The sequence below is a fragment of the Alosa alosa genome, chromosome 7 (assembly GCF_017589495.1).
Source record: "Alosa alosa isolate M-15738 ecotype Scorff River chromosome 7, AALO_Geno_1.1, whole genome shotgun sequence".
Taxonomy (NCBI): Eukaryota; Metazoa; Chordata; class Actinopteri; order Clupeiformes; family Clupeidae; genus Alosa; species Alosa alosa.
The window spans coordinates 20817296-20825730 of record NC_063195.1 but is presented as its reverse complement, the minus strand read 5'-3'; the positions used below and the strand labels follow the sequence as shown (position 1 = coordinate 20825730).

The window sequence follows — 8435 nt, the reverse complement described above, 5'->3', positions numbered from 1 at the left end:
TATTTCTTCTCATTCTTTTGATGTGTGTAGCTCATTGTTTGGATATTTTTACCTCAATTCTTACACATGGCACCTTTAACCTATAACACTTATCTTTAATGTGGTGTGTAGGTCTAATTGAGTGCACATTGGTGATGAGTAGGTGTAATTGAGTGCCTGTCACTTTAAGAAAATACGTGAGAGTAATTAGCCTCCCTTCAGCCTGACGGTTTTAATTTAGGCTAGTCGCTAGTGAATAAAAGTTGTGCATAAGGATATGTGGATGCAAATCATTATGTTTTCTATGTCATTAGATGCAATAAATGTTCAAAAAACTAACAAGTCGAAGACAATCTTTCTGGGATCAAGTGTTGACGTGACCTGAGCTAGCAGGATAGTTACCAAGGAGCTCTTTCCAGATGTAAAAGTTTGCCATGGTTGCGTAGCCTATTTGCGTAAGCGCAAAGTGTTTCTCTCTCTCTCTCTCTCTCTCTCCGTGTGTGTGTGTCTGCGTCTGCATGAGGCTGATGATGATGTTCAATTCAACTCGGTAGTTGATCCGTCCGGTCAATAGCACCGCATTCACGCCACTTCATGATTATATTAACGTCATCAGACAGGCTGTACAAGTGTATGCGGGAATTTCTCGCATTATGATGGCTAGAGTTGCGGGACTTGAACAAATTATGCGCAATACCCGCAATGAAATTTAAGCCCTGACGACTTTCTTTTTTCCTTACTTTGTCATATTTTTTTTTTAATCGCAGAAGCACTGAAGCAAAACATGGAGCCTGACGAGCTTAAAGCCATTTTCAGACACTTCCGCTGCCGTCGTCTAGACGGTGCTGAACGCATCATCAGCCTCAGTGTACCCATCTAATCCCTTATGATGAACACCTCTGGAGGCCTAGCGGACCATCTCTAGACCTCCACCACACACACACACACACACACACACACACACACACACGTGAAGAAGCGTCTTGACAAAGAGGGGGGGGGTTCTCTCAATAATTAGAGGGAGAGGAGAAGGGTTATAGAGAGAATGAGGATAGGAGGATAGGGTAGGAGGATAGGAGAGAGAGAGAGAGAGAGACTATTGCATGTTGTTGACACTTTAAATAAACAAAAGAAAAGAAGTTTGTCAATACGAGCATGTGTTGTTATTTTTACACACACACACACACACACACACACACACACAGTATGACAGTACTTGGGTGTGGTCAATAACAGAGGTCGAGCGACATGACCTCACACACAACAGGACACTGTGGGTAGGCATCTAGACAAGATGAAGACAGAGCCCAAGTGTGTATGTGTGTGTGTGTGTGTGTGTGTGTGTAGACATCTAGAATAGATAATGATGATCCAGATGATCCAGCACAGAAGAAAACAGCTTCGTCATGAGCATAGTTGTTATGTTTGGGAGAAAACACACACACGAATACACGAATACACAAACACACAGACACAGGAAACACACACACACACACACAGGTCTGGTTTAGGGTGCTAAGAGGCAGACACATCCCTGTAGCAGGTGGGTTGAGGACACTGGAGGTGAGTGAGACAGACAGAGAGGGATGGATGGGCATCATCAGATGGCAACAGAGGCAGCCTCACTCTGAATCTGACAGGGGAGAAGACCATATGAGAGAGGCGATACGTGTGTGTGTGTGCATCTGCAATAGTGTTAATATTGCAAAAGGCCGCCAGAGTACTACTGGCTTAATGCATCAGCATTCACCACACCTCATTTCCCCATCTTGACACACACACACACACACACACACCTATTAGGAAGCCCATCTGAACTGTCTCTTCACGGTAGCCATGGAACATTTTCACGGCGCCCCATCCAGGAGACGGGTGGAATTATGGGTGATTCTGACGACGCTCGCACGGTCTCTGTTGCTAGGGGCTCATACGCAGATTTTATGTAAGACATCAGAAGAGAAGGGTGTGTGTGTGTGTGTGTGTGTGTGTGTGTGTGTGTGTGTTGGAAGACTAGGCACAGGTGTGAAATGTGTGTGTGTGTGTGTGTGTGTGTGTGTGTGGGAGGGGGGATTGAATACTTGGAACATGCATGAATGTGTCATCTCCAAAATGGAGCATGAGGCTTTCCACTGCTACCTTTGCCTGTGCACCAAATGCAAGCGTGTATTTAACCCTTTGCTGAATCTGAATTGCCTTCACAGATGATTATTCAACAGCAGTGGCGACAAACAAAACAAAATAGACCTTGACATCTTCACAGGCCACCTTGGAGGCCTGTGAAGCCGTACATTGAGAATAGCTTCTTAAAGTAGCGCCATGGAGGAATTGATATTTATGGCTCTTGGCATCAGTATTCAACATTTAGCACCAAGACGACACCCAAGCAATATTAAACATTCCGACACGCACTGGCAAGTCATTGTAGAATCTAATTGAGTCTAAAGGCTTTATTTGAAGGTAAAAGAACTGCATTGCACTGCTTTAACCAAACGTCAGCACCAGGGCACAGCAAGCCCCGTCCCATTTTAAAGAGCTGTGGTATGCTAAACTTCACAACAGCTTTGTCATGCCATGATGTCCATTCGTTTGCAGACATCAACACTCAGCACTCGACACAGGGCACACTACAGAATCTCAACACTATCAGTGGACAAAGAGCAAAGGATGACCAAAGCACAACCATCCACCTCAACTTATTATCAAACATAGTGACATTCCTGCGGTCAGCATGCCAGATCATGCTACCGTAATAAATCATGTGCCAACTGCTGCTCTATTGTCTTCTGGGAGATGATAAAACAGCACGTCCTAGAGTGCAATTAATGACTTTGCTTTTTGCTTTTTAACGTCAACAAAATCAAAAACAGAATTGCTCAGAATTAGAGGGCGCAGTGGGCGGACCTAGCTCTTGGTGCGTGCTGGCACAGAACAGAACAAGGAGCTAGGCTAAGAGAACGAACAATGCTACGGTGAATCACCATCATCATCATCATCATCATCATCATCATTCTTTGCAGCTCCCCTTATATTATAAAGAAGCAGGGAAATGTGCAACTTCAGCAATGTCCCGTGCTTTCTCTCTCTTTCTCCTTCTCCTTCTCTCACTCTCTCTTTCTCTCTCTCGTGTCCTCACTGCCCTCCTGCCTCTGTGGTTGAGAGGCAGAGCCAGTATTTAGATGACAGAGCACTCGTGTGTGTGTGTGTGTGTGTGTGTGTGTGTGTGTGTGTGTGTGTGTGTTTTAATATGGGACAGTGAGTGGTTTGTGGAGGGTAACATATCCGTCATTTCTTGGTATTTGACCGTGTGTGTGTGTGTGTCAGTGTGTGTGAGATCACACAGACTGTGGTTGGGAAATGTGTATAGGCATTTGTGAGAGCATGAGAGCATGTTGACAGCTGGTTGGCAAGTGGATAGATCTTTGTGTGCATGTGATATACGGGTGTGTCTTTGTGTGTTTTGCTGGTGGAGTTCTCTTAGGTCAATTACACTATTTCCGTTGAAGAATGACTTCAGATCTGTGTGTGTGTGTGTGTGTGTGTGTGTGTGTGTGTGTGTGTGTGTGTGTGTGTGTGTGTGTGTGTGTGTGAGAGAGAGAGAGGTGCAGTGCTGTAATGCCACATCAGTTTGCAGAGAGGCAGCAGACCTGACTCAGCCTTCTGACTCAACACCACAACCAGGAATGAGAGAGAGAGAAAGAAAGAAAGAAAGAAAGAAAGAAAGAAAGAAAGAAAGAAAGAAAGAAAGAAAGAAAGAAAGAAAGAAAGAAAGAAAGAAAGAAAGAAAGAGATGCTGTGTGTGGGCAGCAGAAACAAGAGTGCTTTCCACTGTACTAGGCCAATTACCTGTCTTTGGTTTGGCTGCCACACACACACACACACACACACACACACACACACAGACACACACACACACACACACACAGACACAGACACACACACACACACACACACAGACACAGACACACAGACACACAGACACACAGCGTTTCGTCAAGAACAGCCAGGGAGCACTAAGGTAAACAGTGTCAACACCAGCATGACTTGCTTCCCTCTGAGGTGGGTAGTAGTCAATCTCAGGTTAACTTTTAACTTTTAACACACACACAAAAGAAAATGCCCACAAGTAAGTGGGAAGAAAGAAGGAGATGTCTTCAATTCAAAGGTCAACAACAAGCAAAAAAAGGAAGAGATCAAACAACGAGAGCACTTCAGCACTTTTACAAAGAGGCCGTGAGGTTGCGCAACCCACTAGGCTACACTGGGGGCGTTTGTTCTGTATGGTTTACCTGTCTTTGCTTTGGCTGCCACACACACAACACACAACACACTAGGTTTATGGCACACTCACTGTGGACAGCTCTCAATTTGCAATTTGTGAAAGGTGCAATAAGCCGTTTGCAGACAAATGACCTGCTCTACCTAAATATGAAAGAAACGTTTTATATACAAATATAAAAAGTCTAAATATGAAAGAAATGTTTTATATACAAATGTTTTCTAATATCGCAGTGTTTCCCATACATTGACTTATTTGTGGCAGCCCACCACAATATCAACATTGACCACCACGCAATGATTTTCCAGGTTGTACTAAATTGTGCTTAAATCTAGTTAGCATCATAACCACACTGCACTAATTTGTTAAAAAACTGTTACATTCAAGTTAATTACCAACCACCACAAATGGAATTCAATTCTCTGGGAAACACTGCATTGGCTTTATGTTTTGGCAGTTGGCTTCATACGTTTAAGGTGAGAAAAAATGTCCGCACATGCTGTAAAGGGCATAGCGTGATTCACCAAACTGACCGTCGTTATCTTTTTCTTACATCGTAATCATCAGAGTTACATTATTGCCTTATTACCAACTCAGAGAAAGAAATGCATACTGCAACTTCAAAGACCTCCAGTAGTGGTGGATAGTCCAGTAGTGACAAATAGTCCAGGCTGACTGCTGATGTCGATAATGTTTTGATGCTCTGGAACTAAATGTCACTCTGCTTTGCCCAGCTAAAAAAAAAAAAAAAAAAAAAAAACAGATTTGCCTTTGGGCATCAGTGATTGTAATAGGTGCTGTCTCCATGGGTTCAGTATATTCCTGTTTCCATCCTGAGATAACACAATCAGCCATGGCTTCCCCATTACAACAAGCACTGGCCAGCCTACGCTAAGCCACGTGCCCTCCCTGGGTCATGACCAGGAAATGGGGCCCAGAGGGCCGGACGCAGGTCCAGTAATGAGTCATACGCAGCCATAAATCACATACAGTGACATAGTCCACACACATGTCTGTCTGTCTGTCTGTCTGTCTGTCTGTCTGTCTGTCTGTCTGTCTGTCTGTCTGTCTGTCTGTCTGTCTGTCTGTCTGTCTGTCTGTCTGTCTGTCGGAACCCAGAGCAGACCCTGATCAATAATGCCTCAGCAGCCCAGATCACAGGCACAGCCCTAGCCTTTTATTGGTCTGTGTGTGTGTAAGTCTAGGGAGCATATGTGTGCAATTTTTCCATATGTGTGGTGTGTGTGCATAGCCTAAGAGGACAAGGATATCTGAGCTAATAACTGGGCTATGTCTCTGTCTATTACCAACCATTGCACCATCACTGGACAATAACAGCTTTCTGTCAATAAAATGTCTTGCTTGCTACACTGTATACTGTTGGTGATATCCTACTACCCTAGATGCCCCTACAACAACATGTCTGTCAATAAAATGTGTTGCTTGCTACACTGTATACTGTTAGTGATATCCTACTACCCTAGATGCCCCTATAACAACATGTCTGTCAATAGAGATAGCCAATAGTGTGATGCTATAAAAAGACACGCTGCTATCTATGAGAGAGAGAGATAGAGTCACAGACTGAAGTGTGTGTGTGTGTGTGTGTGTGTGTGTGTGTGTGTGTGTGTGTGTGTGTGAGGATTGTAATATGCTGCTATCGTGACCCCCTCACCTCCCAACTCTAATGAGCCTAAGGGGTCAGGTGAGGGTTGAGGAGATTAGACTTCACTGCTATACTGGGGTGATGTAGGGAGAGGGAGAGAGAGGGAGAGAGAGAGAGAGAGAGAGAGAGAGAGAGAGAGAGAGAGAGAGAGAGAGAGGTTGGAAATAATGAGAAGATTTCCACAGGCTAGGGGAGACAGCAGAAACAGTGGAAGGAGAGAGAATGTGTGAGTTCGTTCTAGATTTGAGAGAAATAGAGAGAGACAATGAGAGATCAGTTCTTGATGGAACATGTTGTGTTGCTGAGGTGAGATAGGGGCCACTTTCCAGGAAGCGTGTGTGTGTGTGTGTGTGTGTGTGTGTGTGTGTTTGTCTCTGCTCGGCTTTCCGGACTCTTCAACTACTCCTTCTCACAACAGTCTCTGCAACACTTACTCACACACCCGTGGCATCAGTGTGTCTATCGCCAGAGGACGTCACTCCAAGTCATTTCACTCCCCCTCCTGCTTACACACTCACACACCACAGTGCTACCTCCACACACCTCACACACCGCAGACTGCTATGCCTGGCATGACAAGCAAGCTTGACTAAAACACACAAACACACACACACACACACACAGACACATTTGTCAAACCAGATGGGTAGATGTCTCTCTCAAGCACAATGGGGAGGATAGAGGAGACTCAGAACCATTAGCCCAGTTAGGATAATATGAGACAAAGATGGATCCTAATATAAAGACAAAGATGGATCCTAATATAAAGACAAAGATGGATCCTAATATAAAGACAAAGATGAATCTACTGAGTTATCACCAACGTTACTTCTCTGCTCAGAAATGGTTTAAGAACACAAACATACAAAAAAAGTCATAGCCTAACATTACCTGAATAGTAAACAGTCTCCCTGACTCACTCTCTCTCACACACACACACACACACACAGTGGCACATGATAATGGAGGTAACAGATACAGAACACCCATACATTGGCATGGGGCCACAGACCACTGCATAATGGATGTCTAAAACACGCAACCACGGTTTCTCACTTGCACAAAGAACAGAAGTAAGAATAGAGAGGTGTTTTCAGAGAAGAAAATTGTGAAATGACGTCCATTACGTAAAGTGCAGGGTGGCAGTTTGCCTATCTGGACTTTGCTCTCAACTCACCTGGCCTACCTTAAAATCACGATAACGGCTTTGGAGCTCACCCTTCACGTAACACCAATACCTGAACTGAATTAGGCTACGCCTTCTGAATCAATCTTATTTAAGGGTCGATCTGAATGTAGCGCACCGATGGTAAACAATGGTGATGTTGGGAACTTGGGTCTCTAGTTAATTAAGGGTGGGTTGACGGTATATTAACTGGCCATGATCATCGGTCACCGTCGCCACAGTCTAAAAGGAGGCTACAAGGTTGCAGCCTTTGATAATCCAGTTAATCGCCATCATGTCAACATAGTGGGTAACTGTGGCGAGATAGTGAATAGAAAGGCAAATAAATGTACCATTCTATCTACCACCACCACCACTGACACTGAGGTGCCTGAAAAATAATGTTGGATTCTGGATATTTTTTTCTGGCAAATCAACATTTTGCCCGTCCCTTAGCCAACGTCAGATTACAGGGCAGGTGTGCAGCAAGCGTTAGCACGCAGTTACTGTAACGTTGGCTAACATAGAATGACATTGACATAATATGTGTCTACTGTAATAACCCGATACTACAACATTTTAATGTTAATATGCGTCAAGGGGATCGAATGACCCTGGCAAGCACAACACAGAGCCGTACAGTGGATCAATTCAGTAACATACCAGCGATTTCAGTCACTCCCTCGCCGGTCGGCAACTTCGCGTCGACTCGGTGATCACACAGCTATCCGCAGTGGAGCCGCCACCGACGCTCTTCAACAACACGGGGCGAAAAAGGCGACGATACGGGAGACAGACGAGAGACTCTTCGGATCAGTCAGGACAACCCCATTCTACAGCAAACGCACAGTACGCTTGCCTCACGAAATGTTTTACTTTCATAGAGCTGCCTGATGTGTAGTTGGTTGGCTGTCACTCTCTCGAAACAGTTAACGTTAGCGGTGTTTATGTCCCGACAGCGGATCACAGCCTGGGGCTTTGCATAGAGGCTCTTTGTCGCTTTAAATCCAAAATGTCTACTCCCCGGCGGACTTTACCGTCCCAGTGTCCTCAGCGCGGGTGTTTGGAGATGACGTTTGTTTTGATTTTTTTTTTTTTTTCACTTGCAGCATCGGGCGTGGCTGTCATAGGTGGCTGTGGGGTGACAGAGTGATGGAAATGAGCGTGTTCTTGTGTTACTTGTGGGGGAATATTTGTAGGCTATTTACCGTACAATATGGCTTAGCCGCTTTGTTTCATTGTAAGTTCAAAACAATGTATTCCAAGTTAGTTTAATTGTTATTCTTCACACATTTTCACGTAGGCTAATACAACAATTAAGAAAATCAACATACGATAAATATAACAAG

General features: G+C 44.4%; 1 pseudogene; it reads right to left on the bottom strand.

The window, feature by feature from the left end:
- Positions 1 to 8212, bottom strand: part of LOC125298111 — a 39418-nt pseudogene extending 31206 nt beyond the window's left edge.
- Between the last annotated feature and the right edge of the window lie 223 nt (positions 8213 to 8435).